A 26,834-nucleotide genomic window follows, 5' to 3' on the forward strand; every position below is an offset into this window, starting at 1 on the left:
TTCCGGGAGAGTATACATTCTAAAGTTATAATGTACAAGTGATGTTTATGTACAAACATCTATCAATAATGAGTTCAGAAATGGTGAGCACTAATATCATCGTTTTAGTCTGCAATAGGAAAATGTGTATGTGATAACACATAGGTTATCAGGTACTATAAAATATTATAAATATGTGTGTGTGTATACATATATATGCACATATACACATTTATATGTACACACACACATAACATACACACATAATTCGATTTATTTTTAGGGATATTATAAATGAATAAAAATACTACTTAGTTGTAAAATCCAAAAAGGCAACACATGATTCAGCAAGATGTTATAATAGTAAATGACATAAAATAAAATAGCAACGGAAAATACACTATCCAAAAACACAGGACAATCAGAGCTACAGATCCAAAAAATCAATTCCTGCCAACCATATATTTACGTCCCCCCCCCATAAGACTTAAAGACTCAAATTAGTAACTATTTCCAAATTCTCTCTCACCCATGGCATGGTGACAGCTGCCCACAACCCCCCCCTCTCCCCCCCTCACTACTGTCTTAGCATGTAGCACAGGTACATATATGTTAGAAATAACAAACCTGAACTGTGTTCTGTGTAGAGTCTATGAGGTTTTGTACATTTAATTTCCTTTCTGCCAATGCTTCTGTTCTCCTTAGCAGTTGGAGAATTACTTTGGTACAGCGTTCTTCTGGTATATCTCACAGGACCGGTGTCCGTTTTCTCACCTGCGTTCACTGAGAATGACCAGCTCACAATAACTCCCTCAGTGATTATACATTGCAGTCTCTCCCAGCTCCCTCCTCACCTGTACACTCTGTTTAAGCTCTCTCCTCACCTGTATACTCTCTCCCAGCTCTCTCCTCTCCTGTACACTCTCTCCAGCTCTCTCCTCACCTGTATACTCTCTCCCAGCTCTCTCCTCACCTGTATACTCTCTCCCAGCTCTCTCCTCTCCTGTACACTCTCTCCTCACCTGTATACTCTGTTCCAGCTCCCTCCTCACCTGTACACTCTCTCCTCACCTGTATACTCTGTTCCAGCTCTCTCCTCACCTGTATACTCTGTTCCAGCTCCCTCCTTACCTGTACACTCTCTCCTGGCTCCGTCCCTTCCTCTGTGGTTGAACTGGACCAAATAAAGTTTGAACTGGTTTTTTTCCAGCTGAATCTGGCAGTCCGGTACCTGAGATCCTCCCCTTTCCCTCCCTCCTGCTGTTCCTTACCTGGGAAACACAGCTTAATTTACATCATATCAACAGGTGAGATCACTGAAGCAAAAACATTGAGCAGGATGTCGCCATAATCTCTGCATGTGAGTGTAGTCATGTATGACAGACTGTACATGATAACAGAGCAATCTAAATAGAGGTAGTGGAAGAAAAAATAGAACACCTGGGTAGAGAATGGACACCAAGCATACTGCAATCAAGGGCTCATGTCTCACAGCACTGGGGTCATGAGATCGATTCCCGACCATGGCATCATCCGTGTGGAGTTTGTATGTTCTCCCAGTGTTTGTGTGGGTTTCCTCTGAGTGCTCCGGTTTCCTTCCACACTCCAAAAACATACTAGTAGGTTAATTGGCTGCTATCAAATTGACCTTAGCCTCTCTCTGTCTGTGTGCGTATGTTATGGAATTTAGACTGTAAGCTCCAATGGGGCAGGGACTGATGTGAATGAGTTCTCTGTACAGCACTGCGGAATTAGTGGTGCTATATAAATAGCTGCTGATGATGACAGCCCTGGCTGCCAATGATTACATATAGTGGCTGCCAGATGAGCGTACAGTGACTTTTTGGCATTAGATTTAATGACCAGACATTTTTGCGAGCAACTGTGTCAGCATTAAACTCTGAGGGAACTGAGCAACATTGTATGTCAGATGTGTAATATGCAAGCATTAATTCAATGCACAAATCAAAACAGGTACACAACTGCAGATCAACTGACTAAAATTTTAGCCTTTTGTCCAAGCAGCCAGTTTAATCGAAACACAGTTTTATGAGTGCTATTTCGAAAAGTGAAAAGATCTAGTGGTTCCATAATATGGTGGGGCACATTTTCTTTACACAAACGCAGGATTTCTTGGGGCAAACGCAAGATTTGTAGAGGGGGGGTTTCCACACCACGCCGCCAGTGGGCGTGGCCAGCATGCATGGGGGCGTGGCTATAATTTTTAGACAGTGCTTGGCTGCTCTCCAACTCTTTCTATCCCCATAAAATACATGGGCAATGCTGTGTGCACTACTTTTAGGTGCACGCAGCTCTCCCTTTTCAAGCAGAGCCATGTGAAGCGGGGGCAGGGTCCAGCCACCTCAATTATGCAGTGCCCCAGGCTTGGACGGGGGTTTCCAGGCACTAGAACCCCCCCCCCCCCCTTGGTTTGCCTATGACAAGGGTGCGAAGTTTTGCTCCTTCACACAGGAGGACTTCAAAATACAACCTCAATACCCTCCCTTTGGTAGTTAACATTTAGATCATAAGCAAATAGAAAAAGAAATGCTTACATTTGAACACAGACCCAGCAGAACTGCCCCAGAAATAACGGTACTATATTCTCATAGAATAACCAGAACATATATATCCACCGCCAATTAATGTCAGTAGACGACAAAAGGCAGTGACTGAAGTGGGAATTTAGAAACGGTAGTATGGAATATGTAACTGAATGGAATTTGATAGTTTTACAATCAGAGCAGTAGGAGAAGTGGCAGTATGACATACCACCGTATACACCTCACTTCTACCACTGTATATATATGTATAATGTAAGTGACTAGAATGTGATAGTGTTACAATGAAGGCAGTAGTAGAAGTGGCAGTATGACATACCACTGTATACACCCCCACTTCTACCACTGTATATATATGTATAATGTAAGTGACTAGAATGTGATAGTGTTACAATGAAGGCAGTAGTAGAAGTGGCAGTATGACATACCACTGTATACACCTCACTTCTACCACTATATATATATGTATAATGTAAGTGAATGGAATGTGATAGTGTTACAATGAAGGCAGTAGTAGAAGTGGCAGTATGACATACCACTGTATACACCCCATTTCTACCACTGTATATATATATGTATAATGTAAGTGAATGGAATGTGATAGTGTTACAATGAAGGCAGTAGTAGAAGTGGCAGTATGACATACCACTGTATACACCTCACTTCTACCACTGTATATATATATATAATGTAAGTGAATGGAATGTAATAGTGTTACAATGAAGGCAGTAGTAGAAGTGACAGTATGACATACCACTGTATACACCTCCACTTCTACCACTGTATATATATATATATATATATATATATATATATATATATATATATGTATAATGTAAGAGACTAGAATGTGATAGTGTTACAATGAAGGCAGTAGTAGAAGTGGCAGTATGACATACCACTGTATACACCCCACTTCTACCACTGTATATATATGTATAATGTAAGTGACTGGAATGTGATAGTGTTACAATGAAGGCAGTAGTAGAAGTGGCAGCATGACATACCACTGTATACACCTCACTTCTACCACTGTATATATATATGTATAATGTAAGTGAATGGAATGTGATAGTGTTACAATGAAGGCAGTAGTAGAAGTGGCAGTATGACATACCACCATATACATCTTCACTGCGACCACTGACTTAAGGTTTCCAATACTCTCCTAACCTTCCTAACCCCAGTGGCATAATAACTATTTACCACATCACTAGATGGCTAAGAAATAACCTCTGAAACTGGATTCTGCCACAGAGGTTTCCAGTCCTCACTAAAGACACAACTTGTGGCTCTAAGCGTGCTCGTAAGTGCTGGCCGGTGTTTCAGTAATCTTCACTACGATGCCTATTACTCTGCAATGACTGTGACAAATTAAAATGCCCTACCCAGACATGCCACAGGAATGTTTTATTGATGTTGCTGGCTCAGTGCACTGTGTTTATACTGTAACGACGCCTTAAACTGTAATATGGTGATGTTTAAATGTTGAGCTCTCCATTCCCACGTGCAGGTAAGAGTGGGCAGCACTGGGACACTACGTACATTTTTTTTTTATTCTATTTCATGTTTGCCCTCAACAAATCCTACTAAAGTCTCAATACGCGTCTGCAAATCATTCACAAACCTATAATTACAAGCAGATTGATAGTTCGGATGATCGTCAACATCTTCATCCGCTACTTACGCCTGCCTGTGACCATCTGCAAATAAAAACTCCTTATCCAACACATCTGCTGTTACAGATTTGTTTGAACTGAAGGTTGCTTGCTGGTATTGGCGGTGCTAAGATAGGAGGGGCGGAGTCTAACACGCCTCTGGTCTTCACTAGGGACCCCCGCAAGGGAGTTTGCGGGTCACTGCAAGAGACATGTAGGTCGTGGCCCTCCATGTTAGCCACTAACTAAATAGTAGGTGAACAAACATAGTCGGGCAATCCAAGGTCAAACCGTAGGAAGAAACGAAGTACCAAAGGACCAGGCAAAAGTGGAGTTAGGAAGCCGAGGGTCAAACCAGGAGATATAATCAGGCCAAAGGGGTTTCCAAAAGCAGTCAGGTAAAGCCTGGTCAGAATCCAGGAGATCAGACTGGAGCGCTGGAGCATAGGAAGACCTAGATATTCTGGCACCCTAATGGGGTCAGCACCTGCTTTAAATAGTTAAATAGTTTGCTGAACCCTGATTGGTGGCAGTGGGATTCGGCGGTCAGAACAGCGGACTGCTGACTGGAGAAGGAAACTAGCGTCCCGTTGCCTAGCAACGAGGACCCGGGGAACTGCGCAATGCCAGGCCCGACGGAAAATAATAATAAGCGGGACGCGCAAGCAGAGAAGTAAGACAACCGTCCCTGGCACCTACTGAGCGTGCGGGGGCGGGACCTGACATCTGCGACTATGTCCCAGTCTAAATCAGTCCGCAATTGCGCAAATACACCCGTACTGTACTTGACCTACGCTAGAACAGCCCTCCCCACCACCGGTAGTCGCATTGGAGTCATTAGTGGCAGAAAGTTGCATGTCTGAATAGCTTCAGTTCCATATGTTTGTATTATGAGCATACGTAAATATATGCTCCACACATAGGCGTATGTCTCACTCTGAACCAGGCCCTAAATCTCCCTGGTCAGACAAAGTGGAACCAGGGTGGAGAGGGAGGCGAGTCCTATTGACCACGGCAGCACGTGGACAAGGGAAGAGTAAAGTCCCGTGTCAGTGAGAGCACTATAAACTAAACCAGCATGGACCAGGCTTATTCCTTGAGATAGATAAATGAATCAACATGGACTGGTTAAATGGACAGGGGCGAGATTACCCCCTGCCAGGATGTTTGTCAAAGTGTATGTAAAGCACGATAAGCCCCATTTAAAGTACAACGCATACTTGCGACATTTCAAAAGTCTCCTCCGAAAGAGAGGTCATGTGACAGGGGGTAGGAGGGGGCGTGGTGACTCTATTGCAGCACAGCATTGCATAGCAGGGGCAGGGCTTAATGACACAAAACCACACACCATTAAGCCCCACGTCCATCACATCTGGGAGGATGCCTACTCTTTCGCGAAGGGCTTCACAAAATTCAGGAGCCTCCTGGATATTCCAGGAATAGGCAAGTATGGTATAGAATAGGCAGGTTTGGTATAACATCTACTTGGAGTGAGGGTTGTGTGTAACATTTCTTGTAGGAGCTATTTAAACACTCTGAGATGTCTGTACCTGCTGTATTCCCGTCACCTACAGATTAAAGCTAACACACTAATCCATCTCCCTGTGTTGAGCATAACTTTGAGTCAACGCTCTGTGCATTACCCATCAGTCCTGATCCAAAGAGTTCAGGAGGATCCAGCCGGAGCATTAAGAACTTGATTTATGTATGTAATGTTAAAAAATCTCTAAAAAATTATTGTATAAAATATTTTTTTCAACCAACCACATTTATGAATGATTATACTGTTTAGAGTTGTTCATTTATTTTATCTTATTTTTTTATTGTATACATTCTGTTGTGACCCTATATTGCTTGTATGTATTCTGCAGTCTGTTCTGTCTGTCTATACATGGCAAGTACCGTTTAGGCAGAGCGTACTTACAGCTAGATGCAATTCAAAATCTTGAGATCGGCTCGGATTTGAATATGGTCGGAAGTACACCCTAAGCTCTCTTTTAAACTGCAGCTTGCCCTACATGTGACGATTTATACATGATAGACACATAGAGGTGAGATGGAAGGGCAGGGATATGATCTATCCTTTTGCAACTTTTCATGATTAGGGACTGTGTTAGGGTTATTAGAAATGGGGAGACGTTGAGGCAGGTTACACATATATAACAGATTGATAACCTGCTATATTTACTTTTGTCAAATCTACAGACACTACTTGTGTTTGCAACTATCCTGAACAACAACTTGGTTTTTTCGCCAAAATATTTTTTTCAGCTACTGAATGAGCTTTGATTATTTTCTACTTAAAAAACTGCACCAGGTGCGTTCATAGTGTACATTGGGTTAGCACACACATGAGAGAAGAACTGTGGAAAAGATTCCACCTTGAGAGGTCTTCAGCTGGTCCTGCAGCTCTTAAATTCAGTATTGTAAACTGGTCTGCAAAGTTTTTGCAAGACAATGATGGTTCTGATTGAGCTTCATTTACTGTACCTGCTGATGGCATCACAGCCAATCACAAGTTCCCACCTGGGGGTAAAGGTATCAAGCTGAGAGTTTGAAAAACCAATCAGATTCTAGCTATCATTTATTTAGTACATTCTACAAAATGACAGATAGAATCTGATTGGTTGTTATAGGCAACATCTCCACTTTTCAAACCCGCCAGAAAACTCTCAGCTTGATACATTTACCCCTTGGTGTTTTCAGCGGCATGGTTAAATCCATGGCTACCTCCACTGATCCTGATAGCATGATGCAGGGACTGCAATGACTGAGGTGGTCAGTGATTTGATCACTGCCAAATCTAAAGACTCATTTCTAGATCTCCTGGACTCACAACTCTGCATAAAATATTACATTCCCTACTCCTACAGGACAGCGTCTTACCCTGGTTCTAATTATACTATCACACCGCTCCTTCAGTGTTTGTTTCTCTATATCCACCATCTCTGCACTTCCTCTATCAGATGGCGTACCACAAGGCTCAGTTCTCTCCTCTATGAGTCAGTACAGTCCTTTGTTTCCCACATGCAATCTGTATCCAAATCCTGTTACCTATACCTCAGAAACCCCTATGCTTGTATCTCACACAAGACACTGCAAAAACTTCAGTTCTTGTACTCAGAATCTCATTGACTACTGCAATTCTCTCCTTTCTGGTTTTCCCCTAACCAGATTGTCACCTCTACAATCTATTTTGAATGCAGTGGGCAAACTAGTTATCTTTGCTAAATGTTCTTCTACTGCTGCTCTGCCAGTCGCTATCATCATCATCATCACCATTTATTTATACAGTGCCACTGATTCCGCAGCGCTGTACAGAGAACTCATTTACATCAATCCCTCCCCATTGGAGCTTACAGTCTAAATCCCCTAACACACACAGACAGACAGAGAGAGAGAAAGAGACTAGGGTCAATTTTTATAGCAGCCAATTAACCTACCAGTATGTTTTTGGATTGTGGTAGGAAACCAGAGCACCCGGAGGAATCTCACACAAACACAGTTTGCTCAAACCTACATTTATTTTTCTTCTTTACTCAACATTGTATTATGAAATATATTCCCCCACTAAGGACTATCTCCCATTGCCATCTAGCAGGACCAATACGCAGTATGTGGTACTTACCCTCATGTATCCAACTCCTGTTTTCAAATTGATTGCGAGTGGGGCCTCTTACTTCTTTGCTCATTAATTGATAGTCTGTGTTTTATTATTGTATTGTTCTCCATTTAGAACAAGCGGGCGCTATATAAATAAACATTAACAAATAAATACAAATCATCATCATCATTTATTTATACAGCACCACTAATTCCGCAGTGCTGTACAGAGAACTCATTCACATCAGTCCCTGCCCCAATAGAGCTTACAGTCTAAATTCCCTAACATACACACAGACAGAGAGAGAGAGAGAGAAAGAGACTAGGGTCAATTTTTATAGCAGCCAATTAACCTACCAGTATGTTTTTGGATTGTGGGAGGAAACCAGAGCGCCCGGAGGAAACCCACGCAACATGGGGAGAACATACAAACTCCACACAGATAAGGCCATGGTTGGGAATTAAACTCATGACCCCAGTGCTGTAAGGCAGAAGTGCTAGCCACTAAATCACCGTGCTGCCCATATAATATGTGATCAAGACAAAATACAGGTTCACATTTCATGTGTTGGTGCTGTGAAATGTGATGTAGATACTGTTTATTTGGCATTTCAAATGTTGATCAGATTTGGATACAAATTAGGGGCACGACTTTAACTGTCTAAATTAAAGTACCTTTACCTTGCTGATTTAGGTCGCTACTTTGCTCTTTTGAACTTTAGTGTCTTCACCTTCAAAGTTTTAGAATTCTCAGGTGATGTCAGGGGAGTTTCCCGCACCTGTTGTTCTATAAGGTGAAAGGGAAGTCTCAGAAGATAACTGGAACACTGAATAGTGTAGGACGAGCACTGGGGAGTTCTTACTGGAATGTGATTAAAAAACGGTTCCTGCAACATTCTATCCCAGATTGAGTAAAGTTATTTTGTCTCGTCTCTTTGTGTCTTCACATTTTATTTTTTTTAGCAAACTTTCATTTCCCTTAATTTCACTATATAATGCAGTGATTACTTTGTTACTCATCACTCTGTCTCTACAGTCATGGTAAAAAGTTTTGAGAATGACACAAGTATTGGTTTTCACAAAGTTTGCTGCCTCAGTGTTTTTAGTCCTTTTTGTCAGATGTTGCTATGGTATACTGAAGTAACATTACAAGCATTTCATAAGTATTAAAGGTTTTTATTGACAATTACATTAAGTTTATGCAAAGAGTCAATAGTTGCAGTGTTGACCCTTCTTTTTGAAGACCTCCTCAATTCGCCCTGACATGCTGTCAATCAACTTCTGGGTCACATACTGACGGATGGCCGCCCATTCTTGCCTAATCAATGCTTGGAGTTTGTCAGAGTTTTGGGTTTTTGTTTGTCCACCCGCCTCTTGAGGATTGATCACAGGTTCTCAATGGGATTAAGATCTGGGGAGTTAACTGGCCATGGACCCAAAATTTGCTGTGTTCTTAGGCAAAATTGTGAGTGAGCCCACTCCCTTGACTGAGAAGAAACTCCATGCATGAATGATCTCAGGATGCTTTACTGTTGGCATGACACAGGACTGATGGTAGCGCTCACCTTTCCTGGAGAGAAGTGGCTTCTTTGCTAACCTCATGACAACAGGACACTTGCATCGTTTTTTTATAAGGTCTTGTAACTCATGGGCCTGTAATCTGTTGACGTACAACAAGTTTAGTCACTGATAAATGTGATATGGTGAAGACTAATGTGAAGGCTGGATGAAAAAGCTACAATAAATTGGAAGAGTAAAATTATCTGAACTATAATGAGCAGTAATAAAATTTGAAATGTCAATATGATATGACAATATCTATATGCAATAAATATTGGCAGTATTCAATAAATGGATGAACAGCAGTAATAATGGGCCTGATTCATTAAGGAAAGTTAAACAAAAATAAGCGAGTAAAGGAAAAGCATGTTGCATTGGAGGGGGAAGTAAATTTAAAATGTGATTGCAGATTTATAATTGGGGTAGATTATGTCCTAGATCAACTTTAAATTTCAGTGTACAAATAAGCTATCAAATATTTGTGTGCTACATGAAAACACAGACAGTATTTTCCTTATATGCAAACTAATAAACTAATTTGCACCCCTTGCATTGCAACATGGTTTTGTCCAGAAAACTTGAGTAGCCTATTTGTACAATTGGTAAGGGAATTCCATATAAAAAAAATGTATGGTGAACTATGTCATATAAAGACTGGGAGACCCAACACTACGTGTTCCAACTAGTTTCCCTTCTTCCCAAATGTGTACACAGCAAGGGCCCAATCAGGTGTAAACATAGACAAATTCTCCTTAACCCCCAGTTCTGTGTGTCTGCTTACGTTAATTATATCTTGAGAAGCACCTTGCATTGGATGAATGTCCTTAGTCGTCATATTTCCAGTTCTCACTCCCGTCACTTTAAAGAAGCTTAGCTCCAAGAGAGAGAAAAGGAGGAAAAACGCAATGTAGGCATATTACCATAACACTTCCACATGTACAATTTTCTCTAATATATCACACTCACATTATAAAAGATTAAAAACATAGAAATCCCTTAAGGGAGCTGCAAGTTTTCCTACCAGATTTGTTCCCGGTAATCGCATGTAAATTAGTTGTTGTATAGAGTCCCAGGATTTATATCTTCTGCTTATCACCAAAAGTATGTTCACATACAGCACCACATCCAAATTGCAACGCGTTTCGATCCTTATTTGGATCTTTCTCAAGTTACTTGTCTGCCCCTTCCTGTCCGCGTGCCACCTCTCCTGGTATAGGGAGAAACAAGTCAAAGAAACGCATGAATGTATACACTGCGGTATGCGTACACACATTTGGTGCGCATGCGCAGTACAATAATGCGGATCCTATGCAAGAAACACACATATGTGTCTTACTTTAAATGAGCCCCATTGTGTTTACACAGGTCATTCGTTATCCATTCATTATCACTTTTGATAGAGATTTATATACACAAGCGTCCTTTTATAACACACCCATTGCGCCTAATACCATTTCTGCCTATATAATAGAGGTAAGACAGATAGCACTACAAGACAATAAATCAGGGATAATGCAAATATATATATATATATATATATATATATATATATATTGTAATAAAGTGTTATATACACAAGGGAGAATTGAGTCTTGACAGTTATTAATAAAATGTGAAAGTGACGTTTTTCCATTTAAATTGTAATTAGATACAAACACACTGTAAAGTAAATTAAGTACAGATGTCTGTTGTTTCCCCTTTAAAAAGAAAATGTGAATTTCCTGTCCCAGGATTATAATATTAGTAAAGTATTGTGCAATACCCGTTAAGCTGACCAAGTCCTGCCAAAGCCTTCCCTTTCCCCAATCCTACACTCAATATAAACATGAAAACAATCAAATTTTAACATGATGGCTGTTTTTCCAGGATTAGCCTCAGGCACCAGATTTGAATCTAAAGAAAGACTTCTTTGAAAATCTTTAATATTCACTTTGCAACTAAACTCTTACATTCCTGCAATCATCACACACTTTACAGATTTTTCTGCAGAGCTTTAAACAACACTCTCGGTCTGACATAATCATTAATGGGTCTCCTATATATATATATATATATATATATATATATATATATATATATATGGCAAGCACCACAGCTGTGTTATGTTGGTCCTTGTAGCGTTGACTATAGACAAACACAAGCATGGGTGTCCCCGGGTGATGGGATTCGATCATTCTTTGTTTGAATTTTTTTTTACTAAAGGAAGTGGGGGTGTGGGGGGGGGGGGGATTTACAGGAACAGAAAACTAAAAAGTAATTGGGGAAGAGTGACCTTCCCAAGAGAGCATTAATAGAACAATATTCAGTTTTTGTAATCAGAATTTAAGTTGAGATTTAGTATTCTTTTCTCCCAATTCCAGTCATCAAGTCCCCCCTGCACCCCCTTCAAGGTTTTAAGGATATCTGCTTATATAAAGTTTATTTTATTAATGCCTCAATGATTTTTGATTTAGTCACCTGTGAACAAGCATGGATATGGCTTGAGAACTGGATTTAGGAGATCCAAATTTCTATTGAGATACTAATAATACTCAATAAATGTTAATGATTACTTAGCATAGCGGGTTATAATGCCCACGAAGGCTGCCTCTTCCTCTGCGACATGGTAAAGTGCATTGAGTCCTATTGGGAGAAAGGTGCTGTATAAACAAATAATAATTATTATAGTTATTTTTCAAAATATTTGACATCAATTCATATTTGAATTGTTTGTCGTCTGTTGCTTAGCTCTATAGTAATTAAATTTCACTTACTGTAGTTATGTAAATGTGGTTAATTCATTGGATTGTGAGTTCTCACCTTCAAATAGATGTTTTTAAATAGAGAAGTAATCTGTACTTGCATTCAAATAACCATCAGTCCTTCACTGATGACATATTGCCAATTTCTGCATATAATGTCCGAGTTTCATATATGCAGCTGTAATTATTGAGAACTTCTCATAGCGGGTTAGAATTATTGAGAACTTCTCTTCAAATATAGGGTAAAATAGAGCGTTTCAATATCAGTCCTGCGCTTGTCAAATATCCCATATAATAATATAATTCATAAATATGTGCAACTGTGTAACTAGACACTTTTGTGTTCAGAGCCATGTGAATTGTGTAGCGTTCTGCAATTACAATGTTGCTCTTTATAACAATTAGTAGCAGTGACTGCTAAGCAGCAACTGCTGTGTACTTAAAGGTCAAAACCAGAGCCTCAATCAATTCTGTCCTGTTAGAATATGTGGAGAGCAAGTGACAAGACTTTTCATAGGAAGCATCATTGGCAAAAAGTTATACATTTTGGCAGTAGGGATATTGAAGTTTGGCTGGAACACACATCCCTTGGAGGATGCAAGAGACGTGTAGCACGGTGGTTAGCACTTCTGCCTCACAGCGCTGGGGTCATGAGTTCAACTCCCAACCATGACCTTATCTGTGTGAAGTTTGTATGCTCTCCCCGTGTTTGCGTGGGTTTCCTCCTGGTGCTCTGATTTCCTCCCACACTCCAAAAACATACTGGTAGGTTAATTGGCTGATATCAAAATTGACTGTAGACTGTAAGCTCCAATGGGGCAGGGACTGATGTGAGTGAGTTCTCTGTACAGCGCTGTGGTCTAGCACGCAAGGGCAGAACACTGATACATGCTTCTAATTTAACGGCAAACAATGTAATCAAGGAAATCTCAGGTTTAGGCTTTCAAAAGAGCAGGATGGCAACTTAATAACTCCAGAAGCTCTAAGCAAACATAAAACCTAAAGATACATGGCTAAGATGGGAGAAACAGAATTTATAACCTGGTGTTTTACAGAGTGTTTCAAACCATCAGTAGAGAGGAAGGTAAGAGGAGCATCGCAGCATAATCCGAAATCCACGCAGGAGCACCCCATAATTATTAATTATTTTTCACTTAGCGTCAGACAAGTTTAGGCTTACACAGCGCTGGTCTTATCGAGAAGGGGGGTCTGATAATGATGCAATGAACAAAGAACAATGCAGGGTCCAGTATTGAAACGGCATTCAGGCTTCTCCCTCTAGATCCAGAAAACTTTACATTTAGTTTAACAATTTCAATTTAATATTTAATACTTGCCCATGGGTTGTGCAACAGGAAGTTTTCAACCTCAGGCTAAAAGTGTCAGGAAGCCAATTTGGGCCACTAGATATAGTTGTTCAACTGGGTGGCAACAATCTAGGCAAAAGGACATCAATTGGCTTAACTTACATTTGATTCCTAGACGAAAATGGCATAGCCCATTAGGCATGCAAAAAAGCAACTATAGAGTTACTGAAAGGACTGGAACGTTTTGCATAGGTCATGCAGGCAGGTCACTGCGGCCAGCCAATCTGGGTTGCAAAATGAGATCAAAGGGGCACACTCCTAGCACTGTGCCAAATTACATAAAACCACCCTTGAGGGGGGTTCCTGATTTAAGCCAAGGAGTAGGGGAAAGTGAGATTTTAAGGGCGCCCCATACATTCATATATCTGGTTGAGGCTCTCCTCTTGAAGTGTGGGCTTTAACCACCATTCAAATTATTCCTCAGCCAATAGGTAACTTAATTAGGTTAGTAATAAAAATAAATAAATAAAAGTATCGGATCTCGGCTGGTAGCTTGATGATGCAAAAACATAAAATCAATGCAGGAAACAAAACTGGCACTGAAACTGATGTCTTGTAATGTGATTCAGCTGAATAATTCTTATGTTGATCCAGAGAGTACTATAACTTGAGCAAGCTGAACAAAAATTGCGAAATTAATGGTTTTTTTTCAATGAATGGGGTGTATGCGCATGAAATAAGTCTGAGAGACACTGTAACCAAACTGTTTTATGATCTGAGCGAAACTGGTGAAATTAAACATTCTATGGATTGACAAAACCATCTCCTGTTGGAAAAATCATAATGGACATGAAGAGACTAACATCAGCTAATAATGAAAACCTTTAACATTGATTTAAAAATGCAAACAGCAAAAATATTAATTATTTAATTTAAAAAAAAAAAAAAAAAAAAAAAAAAAGAGTCCACGGGTCACTGAATATTATGGAAGTCCCAAAAAACTTCTTGCGTTGGACAAAATTGTGACTCTCCCTAATAACAGCAACTTCTATGCGTTTGACAAATTACCCATCTGCTTCCTCAGGAAAAACCCTGACTAAGTAGCTGCTGTTGGAGAGATTCATGCTTTGCTCCTCCACGAGACCAGAGGATTACTCAACTTCTGGATCTCTCTGTCACGGACTGTTTCAGCTATGATGGTATCTGAGGCTCAGAGGCCTACAGTGAAATTTTCCATTAAGAAATTACAAGAGATATGCTAGAGACTATGGCTCACAGACTTTCTCCAGATTGTCAGCTGGGTTAGGACTAAGGAAACAGAGAAAGGGTTATTTAGTTGTGTGGCTTGATGAACATTGATTCTATGCAGGTGCTGAGTAAATACTGTTGGTTATAAGACCCAGTCAGTACAAGGATTCCTTGCCAGTTATTGAGTCTCTTAGATTAGTGTTCAGCGTCCTGTAACCTGTATCTTGTATATGGACCCGCTTTGTATTGATTCCTGCTGCTGTCACTCTGACTTTTGTACCTTTGTTTGCACCTAGACATCTTGTGGCTTTTTGCGGCCATGCCAGCTCGATACTTCTGAATACCGACCTGTTCACCTGAGACCATCGCTATCATAAGCACTGATCAATGCTATCTTATTGTTTGAACACTTGTTGCTGAAACCATTATCTCGGCCATGCGCTGTGCCGCTTCTGACTCCTTTATTATTTTTGTATTGTTGACTGTTGCACTCCTCTTGCTGCTGCAGAACGCTGAACCTGCATTGTACCCGCTGCTGACTGGTTTGCTCGATTTGTCCAGAGCGTTGCTATCTAGAGAACTTTGGGAGCGACTGCATTAATGAGACACAAGTGTCTGACCTGCTGCTAATTTGCGGTTGCCGCTGTGCATCGCACTGCGATGTTGGCGCATAATTACAGATTATGCTGTTCCGTGAGGTCATCCTACTGCAAGTATCCGCACCGCGCTTCAGTAACAGTTTGTCAGATATATATACAGTGCTTTTTTGTAAAAAAAAAAAAAGGTATCGGAACTCACATCTTGTTAATCCTTTATGAAATATATATATATATATATAGATTCTTAAGATGGATTTAGTCCCTTTCTTGCCCCTCACACACTTGACAATTGTAAAATACAAATGATGACTCTTACCTCCTCCTGGCTGGCTGGCTGGCAAGGCTGCAGTCCAGATGCACTGATGTCTAAAGCAGAATGCTGTACAGACTTTACTGCTGCCCTCTTTCTGCGCCCCCTCGTTTTTCTGTATCCCTCTTTCTGCGCCCCCTCGTTTTTCTGTAGCTCTCTTTCTAAGATTTGGGTCCCAGAGAACTAGTATGGATTGTGAAGTCATAGGAACTCCTTTATGATGAGAACCACAAAACGCCTCAATTTTGTATCAGTGCACACAGATGGTTCTCCCAGTGGGCTTTAAAGTGCAGACCTCCTCTCTGAAGAATGAGGGCTGGTGCTACCACGAGGCCAACCATGGTGCCTAAAATATTGCACAAGGGACATTATGCCACCCATTCGGCGGCTTCATTGTCACCGATGTGCCCCCCCCCCTCACCCCATACTGAGCACTGTTCGAAATCATGGAGGGGCAAAAGCTGGCGGCTTCTTACTTATGAAGCTACTGCTCCCCCATGTTTGTAATGGGCAGGACTGTGGCATTAGGCTATGATGTCACTGCCCAGCACCATACTCCCGAAGGATAGAAGATGCCACTTACCCCACTCCACACTAGGGAGTAAATGTATCAAGCTGAGAGTTTTCCTGCGGGTTTGAAAAGTGGAGATGTTGCCTATAGCAACCAATCAGATTCTAGCTGTCATTTTGTAGAATATACTAAATAAATGATAGCTAGAATCTGATTGGTTTTTCAAACCTGCTGGAAAACTCTCCGTTTGATACATTTACCCCTAGGTTGGCGATTGGGTCTGTACATGAGGGGGAAGAATCTAGGACACCCACAACCTAGGCAGCGTCCACAAATTAGAAGTACACTGAGGTTTGCAGACAGGCAGGAAACTCTCCAGAGGTGCACTGTGCAGACATCCCAACCTCCAACCACTGGAGACCCAGCCCTTTCATAAAAATAAACTCTCTTGGTTTTCTTCTTCAAAAGCTGCAAGGTTTACCCTCATTTCTCAAGAGAGCTTTTATTACATACATCACTTAGGGGCAGATTCAATTCAGAAAATACCAACGCGAGGTTCCACGAGACACTTCATGCAGATATTTTCTGACAGAAGTAACGCCGATTACTGCTCGTGCTGCATAGAGATGCGACCAAAAATATGCGTTTCTTTTAACTGTAGTAACGGTAATAAAGCGCGGCTGCGATGTTCCGCAGAACGTCGTGGCCAATTGAATCTACCCCTTTGTGTGATTGAAAGTTTTTCTTACATTGGGCAAACTGGACCTACAATTGCATTACTTTGCTGAACTTAGAGGACCTGACCCCCGCCAGCTCAGTGCTTTGCAAAATAAAATATCATTTTTCTACTGCTCTGTAAAACTAGGCAATTTGCTTACTGGGCCCAATTCCTCTGCACATGCTGCCATCTTGCTACGCAAAACCATTCACAGAATTACCTAAAAAAAATTATGTTTCATAAAAAACCCTCTTGAGCTCTGTGGCATGTTGATTATCGTTGCTGCTTCACCACATCAGGGACAGGGGTTTCATTACGACCATAGCCCTATCTGTGTGGAATTTGTATGTTCTTCACATGTTTGTGCGGGTTTCCTCCGGGTGCTTAGTTTTCCTCCCATACTTCTTGACTTATTGGCTAAGATCAAGCGTCGTTCTGTCCTGGGAAGGTATGGTGAGGAACTCCCAAAATGGACAGACTACCTTGATCCTCTGGCCAAAGGCTGATGGAAAGCCCGGGACAAAGTGGGCCCCAGAGTAAGGATCCAAGGGTGCTGTAAAATCCCATGGGGGATTGGTCACCCTCACTGTGACAGGGTAAGGCATGTAGTACATTAATCCAACATTTTTGTTTACACCATCGACCCTTTGTGCGCCTTTTGACTGGGAAGCCTGGGGCTGTACCACCCCTTATTACTAATTTATTTTTCTCCTTGCACTTAATATGTTAGTTTTATTTCTTACGTATGATGGTGAGTGGGCGCACTAATGGGCTCTGATCACTTGTCTCAAAATATCTCCCTACTCGACACCTCCGTTCTGCACAAGATCGGCGTCTCTCTTCTACTCTCATTACATCCTCCCATTCCCAGTTACAGGACTTTTTCAGGCTGCACCCACTTTGTGGAATTCCCTCCCTCGCACAGTAAGACTTTCCTCTAATCTTCAAACCTTCAAGCATTCTCTGAAAACCCACCTCTTCAGACAAGCTTATAATATTCCTCAAGCACCATCTTAATCTCCCTAGATTACCCTATTACCACCCTCTACACAGCTAACACAAGAAAACAACCCTCTGACCAACATTGCTGTGTGACTGTTCACACAGCCCACTCAATACTTTTTCCTTTGCATTCTAGCTGGTCCAGTGTGCAATATGATGTAGCACATGCCCTTGTGCTTCAAACTCCCATTGTCCCATAGATTGTAACTTTGTGAGCAGGGTTATCTTACCTTTCTGTCTGTATGTATTACCCAGTATTGTTTTATTAATGTTTGTTCCTAATTGTAAAGCGCTACGGAATTGGCGCTATATAAATAAATGTTGATGATGAAGATGATGATCATCAAAATCTAGGGGCGAGCTGGGGTGTGGCCATGAGTTTTACACTCCCTGATGTCCCCTACTTTTCCCCTCAATTTTCTGCCCCGAATTTTAGTGGAACCCAGGGCAAAGGACCCCGCCTAGCTTTGCAACAAAGAGGGTAAGGATGAAGACCCTTTCCCCCTTAAGTGACCTTATGTTTGTGGAGGGTCAGGGATAGAAGTTTCCTCTTCTTCTTTAGCCTGAAGTTACCTTACCCTTGTGCAGTTTTTGTGTTTTCACTTTTTCGCACTAAAAAAAGTGTGTCCCTGTATTTTAGAGGATTTAGATTGTAAGCTCCACATGGCAGGGACTGATGTGGTTGATGTATTCTCTGTAAAGCGCTGTATAATATATATGTGCTATACAAACAATTGTTACTAAAATCTGAAAAGTCTGCATTGAGATAAACTGTCCAATGACTGGAAAGAGAGTTGACTATGATGCCTGTCAGAATTCAGCAAAAGTTGCAGTTGCAGGGTAAAGTCAATGGGGGGCGCTACAGACTTAGCTTGCAGTCAGTGAATCCAAGTGAAAACTTGCAGTAGCAGTATGTTTATTCCAGGATGATACTGCAAAAACGTGTTGTGCAATTTCAAGAGGAATGTAATAAAGCTGACTGTATGTGAGTATACTAACCACTCACAGGCACTAAAATGTCATGTCAAAAGGAAGTAAAAAAAAGTGGCAGATCTTTAATAAAATGCATAAAACAGGAGAAAGGATTGAGCAATAAATGTGTAGAGCGGATGAGTAGCTGGATGTGAGGTCAAAGGTGAAATCTTTCCAAGAGATTTCTCCAACCAGAAAGCCGCTCTAAGCCTATGAACTTAAACAGATCCATGTTCTGGAGTTGGAAAATAAATGCTGAAACTACAGTAAGCTTTGTAAGGGTTATGTGGAGCAGACTCAAGTTCCACAGCTCCTGAGAGAGATGTCTGAGGCTAAAGAATCGCACAAGTAACACATGGAGATATAAATCCAACAATAACTCTATATGAGAGAAAGTTACTGATAAGTGACCATGGAACTTCAACAGACGCTGCCACAGCGGCAAGCAGAACTGTCTCTGAATTGGATGACACACAGCCACAAAAAGCGGTTGTCGGAGAATGAGAAGCTGACGAATAAAGTTGTTTTGCTACAGCTCGATCTCATTGTTTAGAGGAAGTACTTGCTGAACATTCTCATCTCGAGAGTGCTCGTCGCAGTGTGAAATCTCAGTTGGAATCTTGTAGAAAAACCGCAGTAAATCTAAATCCTGTTAAAGGGGGCTTTGCTTCAAACCAGATTTCATTTTATTTTTAAGTAATAGCTGTAATAAAGCTAATATTTGTCCAAGAAATGTGTTCATATTTTTTTTTTATTTTTATTACTTTGACTACAGAAATAGTTTTTACAAGAGCTACACCTCCCCTTATACATTGCAACTTTGCAAGCATTACAGCAGCATTAAACAATAACGGTGACATCATCACCAAACTACCTGCAACATAGTAACAAGATAACGAAAAATGGAGTTTGAAGTGAAGGGGATAGGCCAAAGCTCCATAGTAATGTGTTACCCAGGACAACCAAACTAAATAATATTACTCCACAAAAGGTCAAGGAGATCACAGAGGAGAGGTCAAGTGTGAGTGGTGCTGGCCCCGTGAATCGTATTATTTTGGCCCTGCCCCCTGTTTTGCTTGTGCTTCTTGTTCATTAAAGAACATTGGAGCATGGGTAACACTATGTGCTATCTTTATTCAGCTATTACAGAACTACAACATCATATAACATTTCCCAGCCACCCCCTGGTCCTGGGACCATCAGTAAAGACTCATTATTTAACTAGCAAGGGAATGTCAACAAATATCATGCATATATGAATTCTGCAATAACATCATATTCTCTTTTCTTGAAAATAAGCCCTATACACTTCAGTTCTATAACACTACTTTTATTTTTTTAAAACTGTCGCACTCTCTCTATATATGTATATATACACTATATGGACAAAAGTAGTTGGCCACACCTGTTAATTATTGAATTGAGGTGTTTCAATCAGACCTGTTGCCAGATGTGTATACAATCAAGCACCTAGCCATGCAGTCTCCATTTGCAAACATTTGTGATACAAAATGGGTCGTTCTGAAGAGCTCAGTGACTTCAAGCGTGGTACTGTGACTTCAAGCGTGGTACTGTGATAGGATGCCACCTTTGCGATAAGACAGGTTGTGAAATTTTAACCCTGATGGATATTCCACGGTCAACTGTGAGTGATATTATTAGATAGTGGAAGCGTTTATAAACAACAGTAACTCAGCCATAAAGCGGAAGACCACATAAAATCGCAGAGTGGGGTCAACAATTGCTAAGGCGCATGGTTTGTAAAAGTCGCCAACGCTCTGCTGATCCCATAGCTGAAGAGTTCTAAACTTCCACTGTCATTAATGTAAGCACAAAAACTGTGCCTTGGGAGCTTAATGGAATAGGTTTCCATGGCTGAGCAGCGGCATGCAAGCCTCACATCACCAAGACCAATGCCATGCGACGGATGGAATGGTGCAAGCAGACCGACACTGGACTGTGGAACAGTGGAAACGTGTTCTATGGAGTGATGAATCACGCTTCTCTTTGGCAGTCAGATGGAAGGGTCTGGGTTTGGTGGATAACGGGAAAACGTTACCTGCCTGACTGCATTATGCCAACTGTGAAGTTTGGTGGAGGAGGGATAATGGTATGGGGCTGTTTTTCAGGGTTTGGGCCCCTTATCTCAAGTGAAGGACAATATTAATGCTTCAACATACCAAGTCATTTTGGACAATGCTATTCTTACAACTTTGTGGCAACAGTTTGGGGAAGGCCCTTTTCTATTCCAACATGACTGTGCCCCAATGCACAAAGCAAGGACTACAAAGACATAGTTTGATGAGGTCGGTGTGTAAGAACTTGACTGGCCCGCACAGAGCCCTGACTTCAACCCCATCGAACATCTTTAGGATGAACTGGAACGGAGATTGTGAGCCAGGCCTTCTCGTCCAACATCAGTGCCTGAGCTCATAAATGCTCTACAGAATGTATGGGCACAGATTCCCACAGAAACACTCCAACATCTTGTGGAAAACCTTCCAAGAAGAGTGGAAGCTGTTATCACTGTAAAAGGGGGACCCACTCCATATTAAAGTATATGTATATGAATACAATGTCATTACAGTCCCGGTTGGATTAATGGTCAAGCGTCCAAATACTTTTGTCCATATAGTGTATATTAGGCATGTTAACTAGCATGTTTCAATGAGCCTCTCAGGTTTGCGATTGTCTCTTTAAGGTCTCTCATACACAGTCTCTGTTTCATCAACCATGTCAGACCTTTCCTGGGAGACAGCTATTATTACGACTAGTATCAATATCAGTTGAGAGATATTTAGACATGTTGTCTTCTTGGTGACTCAGTTGAGGTCTTAAATTTTTCCGATTCCTTCTAACTTCAGTTCCTCGCTCTGTCTGTACAGTATAAGATTTTGGTGCTACTTGTGGTAGCACCATTTCCTTCCTGCATCCAAAAGTTTTAATCATAGTCTCGGAGACGGACTTGGTCTCCTGGTCTAAGCTCAGACAGACTCTTTGCCCTTCTATCATGGAACATCTTCTGTTTCACCTGTTGTCTTTCCTTGCCAAGTTTGACTAATTTTGAATCATGTGTTTTAAGCAGTTCTTCATCTATTGGAAGATTCGCTCTAATGCTCCTTTCCATTAACATTTTCTCTGGAGAAAGTCCATTCTGCAAAGGTGCAATCCGATAAATTAAGAGACTTTTGTAGAAATCCTCTTTGTCATTATGTGCTTTCTTCATAAGTTTCTACAGTTTTTACTGAACTTTCTGCCAGTCCATTTGATCTGGGATTATTGTGACTTGATGTATTGTGAACAAACTCCCAATCTACAGTAAATTGCTTAAATTCAGCACTGGAAAACTGAGGACCATTGTCTGAGAACACTTGCATGAGAGCACCAGGTCTTGCAAAAACTGACTACATGCAATTGATCACAGATCTATTAGTCGTCGTTTGTAATGTTTTCACCTCGAGGTAATTAGAAAAATTATCAGTAATGACAATGAATGTCTTTCCATTACAATCATATAAGTCGAGCCTACCTTCTGGTATGGTCTCTCTAGCACTGCATGAGGACTCGGTGGTTTGATTTGTTGGTTTGACCTATATGTAAGACACAATTCACATATAGCGATTGTTTGCACTATGTCTTGGTTCATTATTGGCCAGTACATCACTTCTCTTGCTGTTCTCTTACATTTCTCTTCACCGAAGTAGCTCTCGTGTATCATGATTTTTCTGAGTCATGCAGGTATGACAAATCTATTTCCTTTGTAAATGATGTCATTGACCAAAGTAAGGTCAATTCGGTACATACAATAATCATGAATAATGTTGGACAAGCATTTTTCTCTGCTGGTCATCCTTTCAGAATGACTCCTTTTAGCATTGTCATTGTTTCATCTGACTCGATTTCCCTTCTAATCAGTTTCTGTCTTGCAAGGGACACTAGAAGAGAAGCCACAATCATGTTAACATATATTTCAATCTCCTTGTCCATCTGACTTATAGGACTTTCGCTTTTGTACACAGCACAAGAATGTGTCTCAGCAATGTGCATTAATTTACCAGGACGGTACAGCAATTGTACATCACACTTTTGTAATCTGATTAGCATTCATTGAATCCTCATGGGACAGTCCTGTAAAGGTTTGGCCATGGTAGCTACCAATGGCTTGTGATCAGTTTCTACTGTAAACACTTGGCCATACAAATATTGATGAAATCTTTTACATGCCTAAATTATTGCAAGTAACTCTCTTTCTAATTGGGGATACCTTGTTTCAGCACTTGGCAGCCTGTTACATATGCATCCAGAGCATTAACAACACTGAACCCAGTCCAAACTGTGAAACATATGCTGAGATCCTTATTCTTTTTGCAGCATGAAAGAATCTTCGTACCGGTTGCTCTTGTTTTAGTTTAGCCCACTCATTATCTTTGTCTAACAACCTCTCAGTGGAGCTGAATGTTCTGAGAGTTTAGAGACTTTCCTAAGTAAGTGATCATCCCTAGGAATCTTCTGATGTCATCTTTGTCATTGGGATGCTTCATATTCACAATGGCGGATATTATCCTTGGGTCAGGTTTCACACCTTGAGCTGAGACAACATCGCCCATAAAAGTCAGTATTTTCACTGCAAACTCACATTTGTATATGTTGAGCTTAAAATTCAATTTACTCTTAAGTTCCATCACTTGTTTCTCTTTGGAGTCATGTTCTTCTTTCAAAGAAACCCCAAATGATGATGTCCTCTGACCTCCCCTCCATCATACTAGGAGGAGATTTTAATATTCCTATTGACAACCCCACTAACCCTGTCTCCATAAAACTTCTCACAATTTCTTCCTACTTTGGTCTTACTCGGTGGACCTCTTCCCCCAGCCACTGTCTTGGTCACTCCCTTCACCATGTTTACTCTCATCTATATGATCTCTCTGATTTCTTCTCTCCCTTCCCTCTCTCTGACCACCCTCTCCTCTCCTTCACTCTGTCCTCCTCCACTGCTTCCCCTCTCCCTAAAACTATACTCACTAGGCGCAATCTTGATGCTCTTGATCCTTCTTCATTCTTCTCCTCTCTTGTAACTCTCCTCTCCCCTCTTCACACCCTGGCATGCTCTGTCCACACGACCCCCCTCTACAACCACTCCCGCACCACTGACCTAGACACTGTCTCCCCTGACTCTTCTGTCAATCATCACCACTTGCTACCACAACCTGGGCACTCTAAATTCACCTGATTCCTTCAGAAGTGCACTCGTGGTGCTGAGCGTCTCTGGAGGAAGTCTTGCTCCCTGGCAGACTTCCTCCACTTCAAAAGTATCCTCTCCTCCTATAGCTCTGCCATCTCCCTTGCCAAACAATCTTTCTTCAAGTCCCTCATTTCTTTTCAGTCCTCCAATCACCACTGCCTTTTTACTACATTCAACTCTTTCTTCTCTCCCCTCCCCCTCCTATCTCGCTCTCCCTCTCTGCCACCAACTTAGCCTCAATTTTGGAAGAGAAAAGGGATGCAATCAGACTTGATATCTCCTCCTTGGTTCTTTCTCCTGCTACCCTATTGCTCCGCCTTCCTCTAACAACCAACTCCGGTGCTCCTTTTGCCCTACCTCGGGTGAAGAAATCCATTCCCTCATTTTTTCCTCTCCCCCTCTACCTGCCACCTGGATCCCATCCCCTCGCACCTCCTCCGCACCCTCTCCTCTACTGCCTGCTCCTACCTTGCTCATCTGTCTATCACTCTCCACTGGCATTGTCCCCTATTCCTTTAAACATGCCCTTATCTCTCCCATTCTAAAAAAAACAATCCTGACCCCACCTCACTTGCTGACTATTGCCCTATCTCACTTCTCCCCATTTGCCTCTAAACTATTCGAAAGGATAGTCTGCAACTGCCTCACTTGGCTCCTCTCAGACAACTCCCTCCTTGACCCTCTCCAATATAGCTTAAGCCCCCTCCAGTCCACTGAAACTGCCCTGGCCAAAGTTACTAATGACCTTATCTCAGCTGAATCTAAGGGCCACTTCTCCCTGCTCATCCTCCTAGACCCTTCAGTGGCCTTCAACACCGTCGGTCACCCCTTCTTGCTGCTGACCCTTCTGTCTCTCTGCCTCATTAGCACCGTCTTCCCTTGGTTCACCTCTAACCTCGACAAACACTCCTTCTCCGTATCCATTTCTGGTTCATCCCGCCCCCTCTGCCCTCCCTGTAGGAGTTTCTCAGGGCTTGATTCTTGGACCTCTACTCTTTTCACTGATCTTTCCCCCCTGCTCCTCTATTGTGTATCTGATTGGCTTTCCACCATCTCCTCTTGGATGTCTTCATGTTTTCTCAAAATGATCATTGCCAAAACTGAGCTCATTGTCTTCCCTCCTTCTAGATATTCTTCCCATCTTGATCTCTCTGTTAATAACACCACCATCTCATCTGTTCCCCAACGCCGTTGCCTGGATGTCACTCTTGACTCCTCCCTCTCCTTTGCTCCCCACATTCAATCTCTCACCCAATCCTGTCGCTTCCAACTCTGCAATATTGCCCTTCCTATCTCAGGATGCCACTAAAACGATTATCCACGCATTCATCATTTCCCGTCTTGACTACTGTAACCTTCTCACCGGTCTCACCCTCTCCCACCTTGCCTCCCTCAGGTCTATACATAATGCTGCTGCAAGACTCATCTTCCTCTCCTGTTGCTCCTCTTCTGCCTCCCCTCTCTGCCTTGCCTTACAGTGGCTTCCTTTCCCCTACGGAATCCTTTTCAAACTCCTCATCCTAACCTACAAGGTCCTCTCTTACTCCACTGCCCCATACATCTCCAACCTTCATTCTACTCATACCCCATTCTGGTCCCTGCGATCGGCCAATGACCATCGCCTCTCCTTCACTCTCCACTCTGATCACCTCATTTCACTCCAGAATTCAAGATTTCTTCCAGGCTACTCCCCTCCACTGGAACGAACTTCCACACCCCATCCGACTGTCCCCTAATTTGTGCACCGTTAAAATGGCACTCAAAACTCACTTCTTCTTCAAAGCCTACCAGCCATCTACCTAACCTGCTCTCCAGGCCAGATCTCCTCACCACTCTCTTCCCCTGTCCTGCCTCTCACTTCTCTTGCGATTAATCCCCTATGACTCCCCATTGTGTCTCCTGTCTGTTTGCCCGTCGTATAGGATGTAAGATCTTATGAGAAGAGCCCTCTTCCCTCCTGGCTCTCTACCTATTTTTCTGCTCCATCTTCACTGAATAAGCTATCTTTGGAGCTTTGACGTCCTGGTATTTTTCGTTTATTGTTCTGTATGTTTTTACCCTGTATGGTCCACTGTCTGTATTTTGTATGGCGCGGCGGAAACCAAGTGGTGTACTATAAATAAAGATTAATAATACTAATAATGCCATCCATCATTGTTTCGACACCTGGAATATGTTCAAAAATCATGTGCACTCTTTTGTGGTTCACTTTAGGAACAGACAACGTTCCATATGGCAACCTAAGAAATCTGTATCGGCCTTCTGGCGTGCTAAATGTACACAGCTTTGAACGCTTCATCCAGCTTCATTTGCCAGAACCCTGATGATGCGTCTAATTTACTCAACCATTTTGCTCCAGCAAACTGTGATATGATTTCATCTCTGGTTGGTAGTTTGAAATGTTCTCTTTTAAGGGCTTTAAGTCTCTTGGATCCATGTGTATTCTGAGCTGTCCATTTTTCTTTTCCACTATTACTAGTGAGCTCACCCAATTTGTAGGCTAGTCAGTTTTCTCTACCATGCCTAGGGCTACCATGCGGTTTAGTAATTTATTAGTTTTTCTCTCATTGCAAATGGCACTTTTCTACAGAGATGTCTTACAGGAGGAACCCGTTCACCTGTATTTATCTTATGCTCACCAGGCAAACATCCTAAACCTTCAAATACGTCACTGTACTGGGTAAACCAAAACTTGCACTCGTCGAGCCTGATTCATTAAGGGAAAGTAAATAAGTATGTTTTCTCCTGGACAAAACCATGTTACAATGCAAGGGGTGTAAATTAGTTTATTATTTTGCACATAAGGAAAATACTGGCTGTTTT

At 41.7% G+C, this 26,834-nt stretch overlaps 1 protein-coding gene and 1 long non-coding RNA gene across 6 annotated transcripts in view; both read right to left on the reverse strand.

The window, feature by feature from the left end:
* SCNN1A (sodium channel epithelial 1 subunit alpha) overlaps positions 1–1,216 on the reverse strand; it is a 54,861-nt gene extending 53,645 nt beyond the window's left edge. Inside the window, exons 1-2 of one of the 5 annotated variants that reach the window (XM_075215870.1) lie at positions 864–934; positions 607–833 (exon numbers count right to left, since the gene is read on the reverse strand). The gene's annotated coding sequence lies outside the window, so the exon portion shown is untranslated. The other 4 variants (XM_075215868.1, XM_075215872.1, XM_075215873.1 and 1 more) reach the window with 4 other exon arrangements.
* A 7,740-nt stretch (positions 1,217–8,956) lies between these two features.
* LOC142160190 (uncharacterized) lies at positions 8,957–10,563 on the reverse strand. The gene is made up of 2 exons (XR_012693093.1): positions 10,143–10,563; positions 8,957–9,461 (listed from the first exon to the last, which is right to left on the reverse strand). It is a non-coding gene; the product is annotated as an uncharacterized LOC142160190 (long non-coding RNA).
* Positions 10,564–26,834: the final 16,271 nt, after the last annotated feature.

This window comes from Mixophyes fleayi, chromosome 6 (assembly GCF_038048845.1).
Source record: "Mixophyes fleayi isolate aMixFle1 chromosome 6, aMixFle1.hap1, whole genome shotgun sequence".
NCBI lineage: Eukaryota > Metazoa > Chordata > Amphibia > Anura > Limnodynastidae > Mixophyes > Mixophyes fleayi.